The 23,707-nt window shown below is 34.5% G+C and overlaps 1 protein-coding gene and 1 pseudogene across 9 annotated transcripts in view; one reads left to right on the plus strand and one right to left on the minus strand.

The window, feature by feature from the left end:
• The window catches only part of LOC126757211 (fatty acid CoA ligase Acsl3), a 62,024-nt gene that overhangs the window by 20,904 nt on the left and 17,413 nt on the right, over positions 1–23,707 (minus strand). The window lies entirely within an intron of this gene.
• On the plus strand, positions 10,596–11,038 carry LOC126757213 (uncharacterized; annotated as a pseudogene).

Raw genomic sequence — 23,707 nt, forward strand, 5'->3', positions numbered from 1 at the left:
GGTTATCTGTAGTACTAGATTCCAGCACAAGAAAATACATCAAACTACCTGGCTGTCTCCGGATCGAAAAGCCACCAACCAAATCGATCATGTTGTGATAGACGGAAGACACGTCTCCAATGTTCTAGACGTGCGTACGCTCCGAGGTCCTAACATCGACTCGGACCAATATCTTGTTGCAGCCAAGATTCGCACCCGCCTCTGTTCAGCAAAAAGCGCACGTCAACAAACACATGGAAGGTTCGACGTCGAGAAGCTGCAATCACAATTTTCTACTCTGCTCCTGCTCTCTGAGAGCACTCGTCAACAACTCGGTATAAGGGAACTGTGGGACGGCATTTCAAACTCCTTACGTACACCTGCAACCGAAACCATTGGTTTTCGGAAAGTGCAAAAGAATGGCTGGTACGACGAAAAAGGCCGTGTTGCAGCGGAGAGAAAACAGGCTGCCTACCTCGCTACGTTACGATCGATCACACCACGTGCGGGATGGGCTAGATACCGAGAGTTGAAGAGGGAAGCGAGACGCATTTGCAGACAGAAAAAGAAAGAGGCCGACATGCGTGAGTACGAAGAGCTTGATAAGCTGGCCGACATGGGTAATGCTCGAAAATTCTACGAAAAAAATGCGGCGGCTTAAGTTTCAAGACCGGAGCATACTCTTGTAGAACCCCCAAAGGTGATCCAGTCACCGATGCCCAGAGCATACTTAAATTATGGAAGGAACACTTCTCCAGCCTGCTGAATGGCAGTGAACGCACAACGCCAGGAGAAGGCGAACCCGATTCCCCAATCGATGACGATGGAGCAGACGTTCCATTGCCCGACCATGAAGGAGTTCGAATAGCAATTACCCGCCTGAAGAACAACAAAGCGGCGGGGGCCGATGGTTTGCCAGCCGAGCTATTCAAACATGGCGGCGAAGAACTGATAAGTAGCATGCATCTGCTTCTTTGTAAAATATGGTCGGACGAAAGCATGCCCAACGATTGGAATTTAAGTATGCTATGCCCAATCCATAAAAAGGGAGACCCCACAATCTGCGCCAACTACCGTGGGATAAGCCTCCTCAAATCGAGTATAAGGTTCTATCGAGCGTATTGTGTGAAGGATTAAAGCCCACCGTCAACAAACTGATTGGAATCCCGTAAGGATCGGGAAGGACCTCTCCGAGCCGTTCGATACCAAACGAGGTTTCAGACAAGGCGACTCCCTATCGTGCGACTTCTTCAATCTGCTGCTGGAGAAAATAATTCGAGCTGCAGAACTTAATCGAGCAGGTACAATCTTTTATAAGAGTGTACAGCTGCTGGCGTATGCCGATGATATTGATATAATCGGCCTCAACACCCGCGCCGATAGTTCTGCTTTCTCCAGACTGGACAAGGAAGCAAAGCAAATGGGTCTGGCAGTGAACGAGGGCAAGACGAAATATCTCCTGTCATCAAACAAACAGTCGTCGCACTCGCGACTTGGCTCTCACGTCACTGTTGACAGTAATAACTTTGAAGTCGTAGATAATTTCGTCTATCTTGGAATCAGCGTAAACGCCACCAACAATGCCAGCCTGGAAATCCAACGCAGGATAACTCTTGCCAACAGGTGCTACTTCGGACTGAGTAGGCAATTGAGAAGCAAAGTCCTCTCTCGAAGAACAAAAACCAAACTCTATAAGTCGCTCATAATTCCCGTCCTGCTATATGGTGCAGAGGCTTGGACGATGACAACAACTGATGAGTCGACGTTGCGAGTTTTCGAGAGAAAAGTTCTGCGAAAGATTTATGGTCCTTTGCGCGTTGGCCACGGCGAATATCGCATTCGATGCAACAATGAGCTGTATGAGATATATGACGACATTGATATAGTTCAGCGAATTAAAAGACAGCGGCTACGCTGGCTAAGTCATGTTGTTTGAATGGACGAAAACACTCCAGCTCTGAAAGTATTCGACGCAGTACCCGCCGGGGGAAACAGAGCAGAGAAGACCTCCACTCCGTTAGAAAGACCAAGCGGAGAAGGACCTGGCTTCGCTTGGAATATCCAATTGGCGCCACGTAGCGAAAAGAAGAAACAACTGGCACGCTGTTGTTAACTCGGCTATAATCGCGTAAGCGGTGTCTACGCCAGTAAAGAAGAAGAAGATATAACGTACCAAAAATGTATGAAATGGATTTGTATAGGGTAATTTTTTTCAGAGATAATTAATTTTGAGTTAATAATATTTATGAATATATTTCAACTTTTTATTATTTTTTTTATTCACACAATTTGATGTTTACTTTTCTTGCCACCCACCAGCGCCCATTCAGCAGCAATCTGAATGCAGCAACAAGTGGTAATTTTTCGAAATAAAAATTTTATACGCAGCGAGCTCACTCTTTCAATTGAGGCTAATTGAATTGATAGCCAGTGCGCGAGTAGAAGAATCAGAAACAGCTACATCATAAAAAAAAAAAACAAAAAACAAAGCAAAAACCAACGGTGAAAAAACACAAATTGGACTTTATCACCACTTTTGTCTTATATTTTTCACGGCTGCTATGCGACACCCACAATTTATCACATTTCTATTTATCCTTAAGCAACCGTGCCAATAACAGCCCTGGCAATGCCAGCAGCAAGCGCTCCGCATTTGTCTTCCCCAAAATCCCCGCTCTCATCAGCCCCGACGACAATCAAACACACACCACTTGGCCTAACAAACTCAATGTCATTTGCCAATTGTTGCCGGTACAAAGTCTACCGCGTAGAGGCTACCCAGTCTAAAGCAAGGCATCAGTGTCATTCGTTGAACCGTTCCCGGCCGTTCCCTCGATCCACCAATCGGCCAACCCATTCAAACAATTATTGTAACCTGAAGCGTTTGCTGAGCGGTGTGGGCTACTGATACTGATTTCTAAACAAAATCAAAACAACGGCAAAAAACGAAAGAAAACAACAACAAAAAAATAATACCGTAAATCGTAGTGATTAGTTGCGAGAGCAAAGTTCAGAATAGCTCTCATGACACCGGCATTGCATGACATATCACTTCAAATTATTTCAGTTTTTTAGAAATGCAATAAATTTGATTATTAAATATGTAAATTTTTTGTTGTAGTTTGTGAGTGCTGACGGGTATTATATTTATTTAACTATTATAAATGTTGTCTTTATAATGTTATATCAAATGATAACAGTTTTTAGCGAGGGTTTACAAGTGCTTTGTTTAAATTTTTGAAATTTAAGTGTTTCAAAATTAAAGCTCATTGAATTCGACGTTAAAATTGGGTATTTAATGTAAGTTGAGCAAGTATTCATCATTTCTAAGCCTTATTCGAGATCGGGGAATGTGACATTTTATAAAAAAGATCGTTTAGGATACTTTTGTAAAACACAAACAGAATGAGAAAGAGTATACGAGATGTGTTCAAATGATATGAATGATGAATATCTATTTTGTCCCCTTCAAAGTAATCCCCACGAGATATTATACACTTGTGCCAACGGTTTTTCCAATCTTCGAAGCACTTCAAAAAATCATTTTTTTTATCTTCTTCAGCTCCTCCTTCGATGCCGTCTTTAATAATCTCGTCAAGAGAAGCGTAACGTCGTCCTTTCATGGGCCTCTTCAGTTTAGGGAACAAGAAAAATTCACAGGGGGCCAGATCTGGGGAATACGGTGGCTGCGGCATCATTAGTGTGTTGTTTTTGGCCAAAAAGTCGCGCACAAGCAACGATGTGTGAGCAGGGGCGTTATCGTGGTGCAAAAGCCAATTTTTGTTCTTCCACAAATCCAGGCGTTTCTGGCGGATTGCTTCGCGCAAATTGCGCATAACTTGCAGGTCGATATGTTTAGGTCATCAGCAACTTCTCTAACGGTGATTCGACGATTGGCCAATACCAGTTTCTCCATTTCATTAATTTTTTCTTCTGTTGTTGAAGTGCTCGGGCGTCCGGCACGCTCTTCGTCGTTCACATCTTCTCGGCCTTCTGAGAACATTTTGTACTACCGATAAACGTTGCTTCGGTCCAAGGTAGCTTCTCCGTATGCCACAGTCAACATTCGGAATGCATCCGCACACTTAATTTCGTTTTTCACACAAAATTTGATACATGTTCATTGATCCATTTTTTTGAATAGGTAAAAATCGAAGTCGATCCAAAATACGTGCAAGCAAAGCAGCTGTCAACAATTAAATGAACATTCAAAATGGCCGAGCTTGTCGGCATAAGTGAGAGACATGAGTACCAACATAACGCCACAAAAAATTCGAAATTCGAATATACGTAACCCGCGAAAATTCAAAATTCGCGAAACTTTTTGAACACACCTCGTATCTATAACACATTTCTAGTCAACAACCGAGTCGGTAATTCAAACCTAACCTACAATCTAACTATTTATAAAAAGGTTAATGGTCATAGAACTTTTAGAATAATTTTCGAAAAAAAGAGAAATAATTAGCCACATATAAGACAAAATATACGAGTTTGCAATTCATATCTAACCTATAAACAATCCAAAAAGAAGAAGCAACATTAGTTTCAGCAGCAACTGTGGCATTTATAGCTTAAACATGTATAAAAAGATATCCATTTTAATATTGTTTTGCCAGTTTTTATAGCAGCTACTATATGCTGTAGTGGTCCGATCTGAACAATTCGTTTGGAGATTGTAGAATTGCCTCGTACAAAAACCTGCAGAAATATCGCACTCAGGAAAATTACTCCTCCTAGAAACATCAGCAGAACATTCCTCCAATATGTTGACGATCTACGGCAATATACCGACCAAGTTTCGGACGAGACTAATTTTGTACAGGCATTGAACGCCATTCACTGTAGAGTTATTAACACCTTCACTGACTCCCTCCCAGTAAATAACGTACTTGAGTCCAAACACCACCAATCACTGAACAAGAGCTCGCATTGCTGCGTGAAAAAGGAGTTACCCTAGCGCGGGTTCGTTCTGGGTAATGTGGCAAGCCTATCCAGAATAGAAGAGAATTTTTCAAATAAAAAAGATTGCTTGATTTGGATCCATCAGCTATCATGACAGCGAAATAAAAATACATTCCGAATTGCGTAAAGATATCATGTCAAATAGAAACGATTTCCATACCAGGACTTATTTTAACTAATAATGTATGGCATCTATGTATATGCTTTAGTGATGCGATATAAGCGGTTCCGACAATTTAACTGCTTATTGAACGTGTGTATAATTTCAAATCGATATCTCAAAAACTGATGCTGTGTACCATCTGGGTCCTACAAACTTTGTGACTAACTTGATATATTTTATTCAGAAAAAATTAGTTTTCGTTTCATGATCAGAGATTATTGACTCCTCGAAAGGTTTCAAGGTTTCTAATGAATATTTATGTTGCAAAGGCGATAAAAACAAGGATTGAAATCAGCTGTTCAACTGAAATATTAACCAGCCATAAATTAACATAAAGCCAGTAAGGCGTTATAAAACAAGCATAAGTTTTAATGAAAAAGTCACTTTGAGATTAGCCAATCCAGAAAGTGTTTCGAGATGTACTTCAACTTATGAAATTTGGAGCGGAATTGCAGCACAACAAATAAGTTTACATATATAAATATTACGAATACATAGTACATAAGTTTGCCAATAGATGGCAAAATTGCGCTCATCCGGCAAGCACTTCAACTACAAAGAATTTATGTGTCGGGGTAAATGTGCTAAACTAGGTGAAAACCCAGTTAAGCGCGTATAACACTACAACAAAATTATTAAAATGAACTATGATAGCCAACACGACCGCTTGTTATTGTTTTTCACCTTTTGCCTCGTGTTCTCATGTTTGTTTTCATTTTCGCTGAGAGGTCTTGCCATCTGCGCTATAACTATATGCCATAACGGTCGTGCTGGCGATCATCGGAGTAATTTTGTAGACCGGGTCCAATGTCCGACGCGCGAATCGGATAAATAAACATGCGTTAAAGTGCTGTTTGTTTAATTTTAATAAAAAGCGTAGATAATAAGTGCCGTGTCTCCTTTGTTGTCGCAATAACCTTACATACGCGAGTAATAAACTCGTTTATAATTTTTTTTATATACATATATACTTATCTCCATTAAACAGTAAAGTTTTGTAAACTCTTTAAAAGCGGCAATCATATTTGAACGATGTATATATGTACATATGTATGAACATTACAGCGAAGCTTTTTCAAACTTTGAAATATCCGTATTTTTGACATTTATTTATATACATTATGAAAAAAAATATCCGGCAAATGTAAATAAAACGCAAAATATTTAATTATTCCTCAATATTTATTTTGTCGCCTTCAAAGTACTTCTTACCAGATGTAATTATTATGGAAACGATTTTTCCAGTCCTCAAACACTTTTCGTAAGCACTTTTTTGAATGGCATTCAGCTCCTTTCACGAAATTTTTTTTTAACTTTTCGATTGACTTGTGTACCATCTCTCCAACACTTGCCTGACGATTTTTAAGCACCATGTCCTTCACTTTTTTATATTTTTATCAGTTAAAGAGGTCGAAGGTCATCCACAACGAGGTAAACCGTTTCCAACATTCGCAACGATTCTGCACACGAAATTTGGTTATAAATACAAAGTTTTAAACAAATGCTTTGTTCGATATTTTTATCCATTGTTAAAGTCGCAACGCACTACTGAGGTGTATAACCTTAAGCAGCTGCTGTAAACAAACTGGCAATCCACGCTCATATTTGGCATAGAAATTAAGGACAGTCCTACCAATTTACCAAATAAAAATTTAATATCATTTGCACGAGGAATTCAAATACAATTTCCGGATCTTTTTTTGTCACAATGTATGTATAGTATTATATGCAGAATTGTACACAAAGTAATTTGCACATTAGGAGTAAAATGTCATAGATTGAATAATTGGCGAAAGATAGTTGTACAACATATCGCTTTACCGGTTCATTTTTTAATATGTGCGGATATTACGAAAAATACAGTAAACTTTAAACATTAAATAGAGGTACAATTTGACTGCTAACACTTTCACGATCCGTACACAAATTATACCGTTAAATTGTGAGTATAGAGTTTTAATATTTTGAATTACCGTTACAAAATGTTTTGTCTTTTGGTATGAGAGACATGTCATAGCTTCAAAAAAAAAAAGATTTTTATTGTTTTTTTTTAATTCCGTAGCACCTCTATAATACTGTCCTAAATCCTTAAATTGATCAGAGTATTAGTTTTGGAGATACAGCTTTGAAAAGTTGCGCGCTCGAGGTGAGCTATATAGTCACTTAAAACTTTTAAAGATATCTCGAGAGCTACTCAACTGAACTTTATGAAATTTTACACAGGACCTCAAGATAAAATTTCATAGTTCTTGAATGAAGGATGTTTTTATGTTAAATTACAACTATTTAAAAAACAAACGTTGAGAAATTTTCAACAAAATTTGTATGCTAAAAATGCAACTTTATTCTCTCTCGTCAAATATCTGGTTTATGTTCTCAATTGAAACACGTATTTTTTCGTTTTACTTTTGATGGTCCAGTAAGATGATTTGCTGTCAACGCGTAGACACTTTATTTCTCCGAAGGACTGTCTTAAATGACGTCGTAACTGCCCAGATTTTAACATTTTCCATTGAAAATTTCAAAAATTCTTTGTAAAATTTTTATCCTTTGAATAATAAAAAGATTGAACAAAATATTTAATTTTTATATTGAAAAATAGACCGTTTTTTGCTATAGGAAACCGATGTGAACACTTAACACTGAATGCATACCATTAATTTTCAAAAGATATGGAGTATAGTTCTATTCGAAAAAATATAAAAATAAATTAATTGGCAAAAATCGTTTTTTTCGGGGTATTGGATTTTTTTGAGATTGAGTCCTCAGTAAGAAAGTAATTTTTCCGTTTTTCTATGTTAGGCGCCAAAATAAAAATATCATTAGATATTAATAACAATATGACAATTCCTAAAAACGTGACAACATGGAGACTATCTACTTTTTGCTCACATTTTATTTAATAACTTTTTTCGCTTAAGCTTATATGACCGAGAACATGATATGACATTTTATTTAGGGCTCAATCTCTCGTAAAAAATTGCGTCGAGTGTTTTAAAATGCCAATGTTAAAGATTCTTACAATAATATAGAATATCATCTGCTTTGGTCAACGAAATTACCATAAAAGTTATTTTGAAAATTCAGAATAAATAGTCTGTGGTAACCTATGTACACAAGAGCGGGTCCATTAATTTAATGCTTAGTTGTAGCACTTTATAGGTTTTCGGATAATGGCGTTTTGTGGGCGTGCCAGTGGTCCGATTACGCCCATCTACGAACTCGTACTTTTTGTACTTAGGAACCCGCATACCAAGTTTCATCAAGATATCTCAATTTTAACTCAAGTTACTACGTGCACAGTCAGACGGACAGTGTTTGACAGACAGTCACCCGTATTTCAACTCGTCTCGACACTCTCATCATTTATATACATATATATATACATATGTACATACATATATGTATAACCCTAAAACTATTATAGCAACTGTTGCAAGAGTATAAAAACTGGCCCGCTCTAACTTACAAACATAAGTATGCAAGTTAATACCACCAGTTCACATTACATGAACATATTCTTTATCTGTCATAAATATGTAACATGACACTTACGACCCAAATGGTCCGTATTGAAACATTATGTGTACTTTGCTAATACTGTCCACCTTAGGTGGTCCCAAAATATAATTCATAGATTGTAAGATGAATCTTTCCACTTGTAACATATGTCATATCTCAAGTGGATTGTAGATATACTTCCTAGAATGTAAGATAAATATTTGTATCTAGACTTAAGCAAAATACTGTATATAAGAAAACATAATAAAGAAAACGAGGCAGTTGACCACAAGGAGTTGCCCACGGAGTTACTCACGGGCAGTTGCCCGTAGTAGCCCACGAGAACTAAACGGAGTTTTTAACTGGCGATGCTGCCAGGAGATGAAATAATCTCTGGCGGACCAAAATGTAACAATAAATTTCGGCGGTAACCATTTAAGGGGACAAGAAATCCCCGTGTTACCGTTTGCAAAACAATCAAGTATCCTCAATTGAGGAGAAAAGTAAAAAAAAAAGTTCAAAAAACGCTAAGTCCAAAAAGAGACACATTATTAAAAAAATCTCAGCGCCACTCAGAAAATTACTGAAAAAATTTCGAGTGTGTGTTTGTGCCTACTGCCAATCGAACGCGCCTCGTCTAAACGGATTACGAGCGAACAACAAGCGAACATACGTCCACATAAAAAACGCTGAAAGCCCCTCATAAAAACAAAAGAAAAAAAAATTTCTGTAAATCAGAAATAATCCCACTAATATTTAGTATGAAAAATTATTTCACTGTGAGTATTGCAAAACCAATAATCATGCCACTCACAACTGTTTAAAAATAATAAAAAAAAAACAAGATAAAATCTTATCTTAACAAGATATACTCTATTAGCATATCAAATACATATATGCAAATTATATTAAATTAAATCTAAAAAATTTCAAATGAAGGCTCGACCAGCCAAATAATAAAATATTTTTTAAAACCGCGATTCACTACCGCAAGGGGGACCCTCCGGTTTATAATATAAACTCAGTTCTGCGAATCTGAACTCCAGACCCTCCAGAATAAAAGAGTATCTTTTCCCAGAAAAGATCAAAACAAATATTTAAATACAGGCGGTCAACAAAATATATGACATTTAAATATTTTTAATATGAAGTTATTACAATAGATTTATGCAAAAAGAAATTTAACTATTATATCTTTTTGTGAGTATTACTATATACATATGTTATTTCATGAAACTCACAAATATATATAAAAAAAAACAAACAAAACCGAAAAATAAATTTAAAGGAAAAAAATATAATTCTTTGGGAGCAGAGACTCCTGAAGTGCCTGCCGAAGATTTTTCCGGCAATATTTTATTAACAAAAAAAAAATATTTTGGGACAAAAAGGTCCTAAAACGCCAGCTGAAGATTCATACCAGCAGAGTAAAAAGAAGAATTATACAAAATATTGTAGAACGAAAATGTTCTACAACGCCAGCCGAAGTTCATACCGGCAAAATAAAACAAAAAAATAATGGAAAAATATATAAAATAAATATAAATATATACAGTAGAACTCCAATTATCCGAACTCCGACTATCCGAATCGCCGATTATCCGAATCACAAAAAATTGTTCCCCCCGCAAAGCCAGTGTTTGCGCGTCAAGTCTTGACTTGCCGTTGCAGCAGAACTGTTGGAAAGAGAGAATGGGCAGTTTAAAACGACGTTTTTGCCTCCCAATGTTACAAGTTTGCTGCAACCCATGGACCAGTCTGTTATTGAAACAATGAAGCGCCATTACAGAAGGCAACTGCTGAGAAAACTGCTGATCGAAGGTGCTGAAGATGAAGAATTGGTTTTGGCAAATCATAGCAAAATAAATTTAAAGGACTGCTGTTACATGGTAGCGGAAGCTTGGAGTTTGGTTACGCCAGTGACGCTAAGACGTGCGTGGAATAAACTGAAAGGCCTACCGTCTGAGAAGAACAAAAAAAAAAAGAATCTGAAGAAAATGAGAAACAAGAATATGGAGAGGATGATGATGATGAAGATACGTTGTCACTAGAGAAAATAAGAAAAATGATTGTAAAAATTCCTGGTTGTACAGAAGTAAGTGCTGAAGATGTAGGAGAGTGGATGGCTTGTGACACGTCTGACGTCCTGGTTTTCAAATTCTCAATGACGATGAAATTGTTGTAAGTGTGAGAGAAGATGTTGAAGTGGAAGTGGAAGAAGAACTTTCTGCTGATGTTGAAGTAGACGCTGGACCATCAGCTAGTGAAGCATTTGCCGGCCTCGAGACTGCTTTGAAGTGGATGGAGCGTCAGCCCGAGTGTAACCACTTGCAACTGCTCACCGTCAAGCGAATGCGTGATCTGGCTGCCCGAAAACGGTTGAAGACCGCAAAACAGCTTACATTGACGGAGATGTTTAAAAAACAATGATTTTTATTTCTAAACTTGTACATAAGAACATTTTATTTATATTTAAAACATGTGAAAATTTCATGTTTCTTTCATTTAATTCAATAAAAAAAATAGTGCAATATCAAAACGTAGCTTTTATTCTCTCCAATTTTAAAAAAAAAATCCGATTATCCGAATATTTGATAATCCGAATGGGTCCCGGTCCCCATTGATTCGGATAATTGGTGTTCTACTGTATATGTAAAACAAAATATAAAAATTCAAAATTTATATAACTTTGAACAAAAAAGTCTTAAGGCACCAGCCGAAGAAAGTACCGGCAATACTAAAAATAAAAAAATACTTTAAAATTGTGGAACAAAAAGTTCAACAACGGCAGCCGAAGATTTTACCGGTAAAATAAAACAAAAAAGAATGGCGAAAAGCCAAATAGAATATAAAAATACAAAATTTAAAATACTTGGGACTAGAAAATCCTAAGACGCCAGTCGAAGATAATACCGACAATAAAATAAAAGAATATACTCCAAAAAAGGAGGTACTAATATTTTAAATAAATAATTTCAATAATTGGGGTACTCACAAGCCGTCGTAAAGCATCGTAAAATCGTAAAATTATAAATTTTTACACTTGCTTAAAAAAAAAATGTTGTTAGATTTCATACAAAAATGAGTTTACACATTTACAATTCTCAATTCTTAGAAGTCAAAAATAATATAAAATGTATCGAAAGTATATTTAAGAGTCAAATTTAAATAAATTGTAAAATGAATTAAGATTTCAAAATAGTACTGTTCAAATTGATAAAATAGTCCATAGCCTCACGTACTACTATATATCCATTTGAATCGGGACGCTTCAATTTAGAGGTGGGGGAGTTAATACCACCAGTTCACATTACATGAACATATTCTTTATCTGTCATAAATATGTAACATGACACTTACGACCCATATGGTCCGTATTGAAACATTATGTGTACTTTACTAATACTGTCCACCTTAGGTGGTCCCAAAATATAATTCATAGATTGTAAGATGAATATTTCCACTTGTAACATATGTCATATCTCAAGTGGATTGTAGATATACTTCCTAGAATGTAAGATAAATATTTGTATCTAGACTTAAGCAAAATACTGTATATAAGAAAACATAATAAAGAAAACGAGGCAGTTGACCGCGTTGCTTACAAAATTCAAACAGAGTTATTAATTTGCACCTGTAGGAGAAATATATTTTTTATATAATGCCACATCATTCAAAACACTATCAAATGGATAATTAGAAAATATTTTCCATTAGCGTTTTGATACGGATTATAATAATATTTAGACAAGTCTCATACAAACTTCCTTTTCAAATTTGATTAGATTTTTTCACTAACTTTGGCGTCAGTTCACAAAAGTCATAAAAAATTAAAAAAAAACAATCAAATTCACAAATATGTATTAACTTTAATTGAATTTAATTCCATAAATACCAACGTACATAGTACATTTGACAAGCGTCAGCAAGACTGTAGGCTAATGAAAAACAAAAAAGTTATAAACAATAAGTTACGGGACGCGCATATCTACCTACACAATTACTAACAAAATTCATACATACAGACGAACATATGTTATGATAATTTATTGTGTGACAGCACAACAACAAATTGCGTAACGTTGCATTGACGCTGTGGGAATTGACTGGGTTCTATAAGCAACTTATGACACATATAAATTTATGCACTTACATGCATGCTAACACACAGCCATACTAAGTTATAAAAAATAAAATAAGAATAAAAAACTAGCAGCCCTAACCTTAAATCAAGTTCTAGGTCAGTATGGCGATAAACTCAATGAAAATGAGTGATTCGAAATATTTACATACAAACATAAAAGTATATTCATTAAAAAACGTTGATTAATGTCGTTATATTTTCGAAAAAAAAATTCAGAATCGGAACTTTGATCCTCATATTCGGCATCTGGTGCTTGAGTTTTTTTGTTGCGATTTGGACAATTTTTGACCATAAGGTGATAGGCCTCAGAGGCTCAGTTTTCGCAAAGTTTAATAGTTTTCCGTTTTATGACGTTTTGTGGGGGTAGCACTGGGCCGATTACGCCTATCTAGGAACTCGTCCTATCTTTTTTGCACAAATAAGACGTACATGAATCTTCATTATGATATCGTAATCTTTATTCTAGTTATCCAGACGGATGGACGGACTTACAGACAGTCACTCGGATCATTTATATATGCGTACATAACACTGTGTCAAACTCGATTATTTTTAAATGATACAAACAATCGTTAGGTGAACAAAACAGCAATATGTTGCAAGAGTTTAAAAATTAATACATTTCCTATCATGCAAGTGCTGCAATAATGTTTATACGCGTATAGATAATACAAGTTAGCATGGGTTAATTTAAATTTATAAATAATTCTGAAAAAAAAACAAATGTCCAGTGTTAAAAAAAAAAATCTCGATGGCAAGTTTTGACTTTAACTTCCAACCCAGTTGGCTCTAAAGTAGCTGGAAATAAATTTTCAATATGTAAAAAATCACGTATAAACATACACACATATTAACATACCTACGTATTTACTTATGTAAAAGTATGTGCATTTGAACAAATTTGTTAGTGCATAAATTTGTATATTATAAATAGCAAGTCATTTACAAATAAATTTTTTTCAATATATCTACATATAAATGCGTTCAAAGCACGTTTTGGCATCTCATTTATGACACAGCACTTAGGATTGTATGTCTGCACATAAGTTAGTTTGTCGATTTTGTAGAACTCATTATTTATAGTTATTGCTTTCGATTTAATTTCTTCTGCATTGATTTTAAATTTATTTTATTATATATTTAATTTATTATACTTTATACGTACATTAAATTTTTATTTTATTTTATTCTTTTCGATTCATGATTTTTTCTTTCAAAACAAATTAATCAATATTAAAAATAATTAATATTTTCAAGGTCATCTCATTTTTATTTGAATTTTTCCTTTTAATTCATTAAAAATTTTTATTTGCTTCTTCGCTTCCAATTCACTATGCCTTTATGATAAATACATACATACATATGCGCACTATAGGCCTTTTGCCTATAAAGAATGCACCCGTGAAGGCTATTTCGGTGCAGCCGAAATTACAGTTTTTTTGTTTAAGCATAAATTTGGTACGTGGCATTCTTTTCATATTCCTGTCACGTTGTGAAAATCAAAGAAATTAGACAATAAATACGCCTACTTCTCCTACACCACAATTTTAAACCCCTCTTGATTCGTTCAGTTTCCAGTACACAAATCAAGAAGCAATTATTGTAACGGGATTAAACTGCACGAATAATGCCGTTAGTGCATGCACCTTATGACCAAAAATTGTTAAAATCCAATAAAAACTGTTTAAGCCCCTAGGTACCGAATATTTGGACCCCAGTACCTATAGTTGACTTTTGTTCGAAAATATCGGTCAATGTCTGAGATGCATATACATATTATATAACTGAAATTAACCCATCGCTGCATGATTTAATTTCCGTGAGAGATAATTTTTTTTTTTGGCTATTATAAGATGACAAATTTGAAATTTTATGGTTGCAGTGTTTCTAGCGATAGATTTACGTAACATTGCATATATGCAATATCATGCAGCAAATCTAATTAATTTACAAGGAACTTACTGAATGGATATGCTCTTTATTTTATTGAATAAAAGTGGGCAGAAGTAAATTCATTACTTTTACAATGTAAATTTATTCTTTGTGTTTCCACTCGTTTATATAACAGCCAAGCATTTACTATAGCCGTGTCAACTAAACGATAAAAAAGTCGTATATACCACATCTTAGAGCGAATTTTAATTTTATATCGGCCTATAAAGGAATCTAGCAAATCAACACGCCCATGAATTTGTTATACTTTGATAGAACGTTTAGGCAAGCGACCGTTATTTTCCGGCCAAATTTGTTATCAACCAACTGTTCCCAGGGAGTAAATTCCACATTTGCATAGGTGGCAAAAGATGTGTAGTAATTACAAAAAAAACTTTTTTGTGGGGGAAAATCCCTTAATAATGCTCTATTATAACGTTGTTGGGACTTGATTCCAAATGAGTTTCTTCAGGAAGTCTATTGATACTGTTGTTTTCTTGGCCAATATACATATATTTCGAAGTTGTAATTACATAGTTATATCCAGATATACCAGCTAAAACATACTACTTTAATTTTTTCGAATTTATGCATAAATTTCATTGATGAACTATTAACTCCATGAGATCATCTGAAAAAAAAGTAAAGTAAATGTTCGGTGCCTTTAAAATCAGTATTAAACCATCATACTGTTTTAGTTTCCAAATAGTTCTGTTATATTTTTCTTTCAAGGACTTTGCAACTCCTGCGGCTATTATAACATTAACTTCTTTAAAATTGTGTATTGATGGGCTAGCTTCTCCGTGGTTGTATTCGTTTCGATATACATACATATATCCAATTCAAACTTTGCTTCATCATCATCATCGAAATACTCATATTTACTGGCTTCACAATTTAGAACTGCGTTTTCAATGGAAATAAAAATAACTCCATAGGTCCCGCAATCACTAGACATTAATCCTATTCAAAATATCAGGAACTTTTTGGAAAACCGTATTCGAAAACATCGAATTCCTTCAAAACAAAGCCAAAACACTGGATCATCGACTTAATGGGTCAAAATATCCGGAAATAATACTAGAAATCGAGTGGGGAGCATACGTCGACGTCTAGGGACAATAATGGCATGTAGGCCAAAAACCGCTATTGTAATTACTTTTCATTTATATAAATAATCATTAGTGTACGTAAACTTTTTTGATATGAATAAAGCGCATTTTAAGCTTAGCATTACTTTTATTTGTGCAAAAAAAACATATTTTGATATGCTATATTAATGTTAAATATACATACCATGAAATGGATAGAAAAAAACCACAAAATCTATTAATTTTAAAACAAATAAACGTGTCGTAATTTTATAGAACTAGGTGTATGTAAACTTTATTGGTCCACTGTATGTATGTTTACTCATAACAGTTACTCAAACAGTGTGCCTAAAATAGATAAATTTGAGCGAAAACTTGGCTTACCTCCCATACAGCTAATATCAGGATTTTGGAATATCCGGCTGACTTTACTCTATATAGATAAAATCTGGCCGATACTACCCCAACTTCCATATACTACATACATATGTATGTATGTATATTTTTTTCGTTTTTCTAATAAATCTTATGTATCTGTCAGTATACGAGTTATATAGTAAGTGTATATATAAAATTGTTTGGATTGCGATCCTCAGGTTGACGTTTTACACCATAAAGTATTTCCCTGGCTTTGATTCTTGTAAGTTGCAAAAGTATAAAATGTTCAGTTGCACCCGAACTTGTTTCAAATATATGTATTTTATTCTTCATAGACCAATTTTAAACAGAGTTTCTGATTATTAACACTAGTACTGCCAAACACACTAAGCTTGATTTTATGAATAGAGATTTACACATCGTAGCAATCATTTCTTATTTAATCACATGTACTTAAGTATATACTTATGTATATTAAATTTATGATTTATGGTACTAATTTTTATACCCTGGACAGGGTATATTAAGTTTGTCACGAAGTTTGTAACACCCAGAAGGAAGCGTCGAGTATATATATATAAATGATCAGAAGGTCGAGCTGAGTCGATTCCGCCATGTCCGTCTATCTGTCTGTATATATACAAACTAGTCCCTCATTGTTTAAGATATCGTTTGAAATTTTGCAAACGTCATTTTCTTTTCAAGAAGCTGCTCATTTGTCGGAACTGCCGATATCGGAGCACTATAACATATGTATAGCTGCCATATAAACTGAATGATCGGAATCAAGTTCTTGTTTGGAAAACTTTCACATTTGGCAAGATATATTCACAAAATTTGGTATAGATTATTTTCTAAGGCAACAATGTAATCTCCGAAGAAATTGTTCAGATCGGTTAACTATAGCGTATAGCTGACATACAAAATGAACGATCGGAATCATGTTCTTGTATGGAAAACTTTCACATTTGACAAGATGTATTCACGAAATTTGGTATAGATTATTTTCTAAAGCAACAATGTAATCTCCGAAGAAATTGTTCAGATCGTTAACTATAGCATATAGCTGCCATACAAAATGAACGATCGGAATCAAGTTCTTGTATGGGAAACGGCCTCATTTGACGATATATCTTCACAAAATTTGTTATGAGGTATTGTTTATAGAAATAATGTAATATCAGAAGAAATTGTGCAGATCGGCTCAATATAGCATATAGCTGCCATACAAACCGAACGATCGGAATCAAGGGATTGTATGGAAAACTTTCGCATTTGACGTGGTATCTTAACGAAATTTGGCATGGATTACCGCTAAAGGTAACAATATAATCTCAAAAAAATTGTTCAGAACGGATTACTATAGCATATAGCTTCCATACAAACTGAACACATATGTAGTTACTAACAGAAATGCACCTGTGAAGGGTATTTAGCTTCGGTGCAACCGAAGTTAACGCTTTCTCTTGTCTAGTCCTTATTTAATCACAATTTATTAATGTTGCGGTTTTTGGTACTAATTTTATATTACTGCCAAAGTTCCGCTTAAACGCTGAGCGCCAAACGGTTATACGGTTGGGTCAATATCTACATATGTTTACACTGAATAACAATGACGACATCGAAAGTGGCGCGATATGCGATGACAAAGCGCGCAGAGCTGAAATACACGTCATCACTTGAGCATCTGCCACCACTATAGTTTTCATTTCAAAATAACATAAGTAGGTATGTACTTATCTATGTACATATGTATGTATGTAGTTACAAGTACCAAGGTATAAACATACATATTTATGCGACATTTTTCCAAGTGAATAGTTGAAAAGCATAGACACTTGCGTCAGTTTGACGTGTCAAAATACGAAAAATGCATGAAACGTGTTCAAAGTTAGAAGTGGATTTTGAACATATTACAAAAGACGTTGCGATTGAATCAATGACAATTGCATTTATATTACTTATATACATACATACATACATATGTATGTATAAGAATATAAGTTTAAATTTACGTATTGTACCATATATGACTCATACTGTGTAGATGAACAAAAACCAATCACAAGTGTTATTATTGCGAAAAACAAAAACTCCGATTACCTTGCTTCACTCAAGCACTTTCCTTCACTTTATTATTGTTGCTTTTATTACGTTGTTATTTTCTAACGTCGTATTAAAATACTTATGTATAATGTACGTTTACTTTTATAATTATTTAAAAACTCGCTACGTTGAAATTTGTCGAATGTGTATAGACAGACAACACAAGCACAGAGAGTGCAAAATCTTACCCCTTAACCCGCTAAACCCATTGGATGACACACACACAAACAAACATCCAACAGTCTCAATCGCTGTACCAGTTGCGTTTTTCAAAAATCGTATGATTATGTGTCAAAGTCCGTGAAATGGCACATGAACAAAAAAATAATAATAGCAACACAATAAAATAAGAACAAGTATGTACATATATACTGTACACATGAATGTATGCATATACTGTTTTGTGCGCGATCGTACACAATTGTGTTTATGTAGGACTGCGCGCTTATACAAATGTAATTGGGGGCGGGCGGTTGACTCTTTGAAAATCATTCATAGCCATTTTCCGTTCGCAGATTTTAACGTGCACACAATACATACACACATATGTATGTATGTACACATGTAAGTAGAGGGTTGAGGTCGTTACTTGTGGCGGCTGCTCCGAATGTGACCATGAAAGTGTAAACACAATGACTGCGACAGACTGCAGCAGCACGTCGTGAAAACGTCGTTGTTCGTCTTACTACATGTACATTTTGAGAAGCAACAACAACACAATGGCCGGCATGTACGCAAAACAACGCAGTTGTCCATTTTGTATGTACACAATTTCGTTGTGGCCATACTAATTCCTTTCACTTCAATGAAATTTTAATATTTTGTTCAAAATGAAATTTTTTATGCAAAAAATAAGTAAATAGGTAAATATTTTTGCTTTAAATTATCAATTGTTATTACAAATGATATAATAGAGCTATAATATACCTATATAAAATAACGTCAAGTTTGTTAGAGCTGTGAATAATTTTACATTTTACATATTAGTGGCATCACCACTCTACCTCCTCTTTCTATCTTCCATTCTACTGTCAACTCTACTGTCGTCCTACTGTCGTTGGCAAAAATAGGAAGATATTGAAGTTAGCGAGAACGACAACTGTCGGCCTGCAGTCGTGTAGTCGTGCAGCTGTCAAAATAACACTGCCCTTAAGAACGTGTGTATTTTAATATTTGACAGATGTAGTTTGCAGTCTGTCGCCGTCTATGTGTTTACACTTTGAGCAAAACTCAAACGCCATTGCAAAGGTGTATGTACATACATATGTATGTGTCTAAATTGCATTTGTCTCAAAGTTCACTGCATAGATATGGTGATAATGAAAGAATTAAAGATTTTCTTTTGAGAGATTTATCAAATATCAAGTGATCATTATGGTTTAGAGTTGTAAATGCGACACCGGTGACATTAATATTAATAAAATTGTGAAAATATCTATAAATTACATAGAATTATCAATAAAATTTTTAATCAAAAAAAATTTTAACTACGGTTGCATAGAATCAATAATACCCTTCACAAATAAAGAGGGTTACATAAGGAACTTGATTTTGATCGGTCTGTGTCTGGCAATGGTCCGATATATTGGTGATTCCAACAAATAAGAAGCTTCTAAAACCGAAAAACTAGTTATCAAAACCAAAACGTGGATAATAAATATAAATTTTTTAAAATTAAAATTAACCAGTAGTATTGTGATTAAAGTAGAAAAAATATTGCAAGTGCCCATATAATAATTGAAATAAGATTTCTTTGGTAACACTGTAAATAAATTGATGTGGGGTTCGTACACATACTATACAGACATCTGTATTTATTTAAATGAATTTTAATTGTCAGTGCTTATTGAAAACTATAGATGCAAATTATACTATGCTTTAAATAGCAGTGATATAGAAATATTTTGTAGAAATGCGAGCGCAGTCAGGGGCATATAATTAAAAACAAGCAAACTGGACTGCTTCGAGAACATATTGACTGCTATGTATAGTTAATTGTAATTTACTAGCATTCCTTGTTCATTTATTCCCATTTTATGTAGTAACACAAAACCGCTAGCAAAAAAATTCACACATGGAAGTGATAATGAAAGCGGCTTGATGTTGCGAGAACACTGTCAAGAAATAAAAATCAGCCAGAAAACAAAGCTTGGAAAACGAAAACACAAAAGGGCAAACAAATGAAAAATAAAGAGTGGCTTCTATATACATACAAATGTATGTATGTGTGTATGTACGGGCATATATCAGGGCATTAAAAAAGTTTATAGAAAACTTATTGCGAGAGCACGAACATTATCAAAAAAAAAAAATAAAAAAAATAAGAGAAAACCTTAACTTTGATAGCCAAAATACCCTTGAGAAATGAAAAAGTTTCCGTAATTGGTTATACTTCATGTAATTTCGAGGTATGGTGCCGAGTTGACAGTTTATATGGCAAGTACAAGTATGTACATACATATATGCTATAGCAGTCCGGTCTGAACAATTTGTAGAGTTGTCTAAGGCAATAATCTAGGTCAAAATTTATAAAAATATCTTGTCGAATAAAAAAAAATTCACATACAACAATTTGATTTTGTGCGTTCACTTTGTTCGGCAGCTATATGCTATAGTGCTCCGATCTGAACAATTTCTTCGTATATTGTAGCGCTGACTTATCCAAATTTTGTAAAGATACATACATACATATATTTTAGAGTATAATAACAAAAATAACCAAATATATACACTCAGGACGACTTACGTGTCATTCAAATGAAAATTATCTCAGAGCAAAATGAGAACAAAATCTAAAAATAAGTTAGTTTAAATTCAACGCTAGAAAATGATAGCGCCTCACCGAAGATTTGGAGGCCTGTTCACGCTGTTGCGATCTAGCAATGACGACAGCATTATAACACTTATAATAGAATAGAAATTAGTTATTCACTACGCCAACTAGTAGTGAAAACATCAAAAACCGGCGAACAGCGTCGTCTACCTGCCTGACCGCGCGCCTGTTCGCCTAAAATACGGCAAGTAATTATTTTTTGCTCACATACTTGCAATGAAACGAAAGAAAACCCAGACTGTGTGCGCTACAAGCAACAAAACAAATTGTGTCGAATACTAGGTTCGCGATTACATGAGGCAACTTTAGTTGCTAATTCTCGGGCGATTCTCTTTTGCTGTCGCCCATTACCTTCACACGAGCAACTTGTGTTGCGCAACTCTGCTCGAGTTTTTTTTCTCATTCTATTTCATTTTATTTTAACTTATTGTCTACTCTTTACTTTAACCCATTGTCGTTTCTTTTTCCTTATAGGTATTTGGGCCACTCTATCACATATATTAATCAGCTCTGTCAATTAAGAAATACATTTTATTTATTAAAACAAAGATATATCACCCTTTTTACTATCGTCTGAATCAATTTGTATGGCTTCCTCCATACATTTCACAATATCTTTAATTAATTCGATTTTTTCATCATACTCCATTTTCTAAAATATTTATATTATATTATGTATATTTATATACATATTTGCAAATTAATTACCAAAAGATGAAATTAAATTTTTAAATATATTCAAAATATTGATTTCAAAAAAAGATACGCAAATGCAACTATGTACTACGAAAGAAAGAACACGAATGCCGAAAAACGTCGCAGCGAACTGTTACGAATAAGAACACAAAGCGAGTTGCTGAACACTGGAAACTCGGAGCGATTCCCCTCTCCTCGTCGCCCCCTCGCCTATAAACCAAGAGTTGCCGCAACAAAAGTTTGCTCGTGTAATTGGGCTCTAGGCAAACGAACAAACCAACAATTCGACATACACAAAACTCATGTATCGTCGATGGCAATGGCAGGAAAACCACGCTATTATACACGCTGAAAATCGTATGAGATTGAGGAGAAATGTTGTACAACACTGCTACGCTGCAGAATTCCCCTGCACGGTTGCAATTGTTGATGCTTCGGAGCTACTTCGCCGCAGCACACACCCCTTTAAAGACACAATGACGAATATGAAACGAATAAAAGCAAAAACAGCATTCAAAAATGTGGTAAGAGCCGAGCAGAGAGAAATATAAAATGAGAGAGCCAAAACGAATTGGGGTATATATGTATGTATATGTAAGTATGTACATACTTATGTATTTACAGATGTGGTACATGCGTGCAAATTGTGGTACAATGCAGCATGCAACAGCGTATAGTTATATACATATAAAATTTATGTAAATATGTATATGTACATACTGTAGGTATATTTATGCAGCTTTTTTTATTATATGTACATATGTACTAGAAAGGAAAGCCGACTAACGACCGGCATGAAAAATAGATTTCTCTATAAAAAACACGAATGCATGTGTGAATACATTTAATTTTCAAACAGTTGCACTGAAATGTATGCAGCTTATGCTAATGTAATCTGAATAAGATCCAAACTGGCTTCTATATACTTACATACACTCCGAATTTTTGTGGAGTTTTCAACTAATCACAAACTATCCATCCAATGGACGACCAATCATCTGCGGCTAAAAAACCATGAATTTTGGTAGCTGGGATAAATTTTTTTTAATCCTGTATTTGGAATTTAAAATTTATTTTTAATTTTTTTCAATCCAATATTTGGGATTAGAAAAAAAATGTTGAATTTTAATAAAATGATTTTTTAATGCATTATTGGCAACCCTGAATTTATCTAATACCAATTTTTAGTGAATAGAATACAAATGTATGCTCATATAGTACATATGTACATACATCCACATACATACATATGTATATACATATGTATATTGCAGATATGTATTAAGAATTAAAAACAAGATTTATGTAAGCACATAAAAATGTATACAGTTATTAGAGAATAGAAACGGGCTGTGTTGCATTGAGGGTCGATTGTACAAATCTACATACATATCTTTGGAGCAGAAAATGATAAATTGATAGGCCTTATGTACATTTATTTCAGTAATATATAGTAAAAATAACCAGTACGACTAAAAATATTTCCAAACTTTTTAGTGCAGGCTTGTAAATTGATTAACAAATTTATTAAGCCTAATAAACTGCCAATACATTCATTGTACATACGTACATATGTAAGTGTTAAATGAATGTACCCAAAGTAAAACTTTACAAAACAGAATTTATAATAATCATTGACATAAATAATCAACAGCCGTTAGAATGCAATCATTTGCAAAAAAAAACTACTGCTTGTCTGGAATGAAAATCAAAACGCTAACTTCAGATGCACCAAAGCTATAATACCATGACATTTGAATTTCTAACAGCAAAAAAAGGGATAAAAAGTTATTCATTCACATTTTGAAAGGTTAGGGTTTGTGCCTCTTTCTTGTATATCGGGTATCTGCTGCTCCCAGTGAAGTGATCAGTTTCACAAGAGCCTTCTTTAAAGCAAAACTAGCATTTTGGCTTATTGG

Source organism: Bactrocera neohumeralis, chromosome 4 (genome assembly GCF_024586455.1).
Source record: "Bactrocera neohumeralis isolate Rockhampton chromosome 4, APGP_CSIRO_Bneo_wtdbg2-racon-allhic-juicebox.fasta_v2, whole genome shotgun sequence".
In the NCBI taxonomy this organism is placed as follows: domain Eukaryota; kingdom Metazoa; phylum Arthropoda; class Insecta; order Diptera; family Tephritidae; genus Bactrocera; species Bactrocera neohumeralis.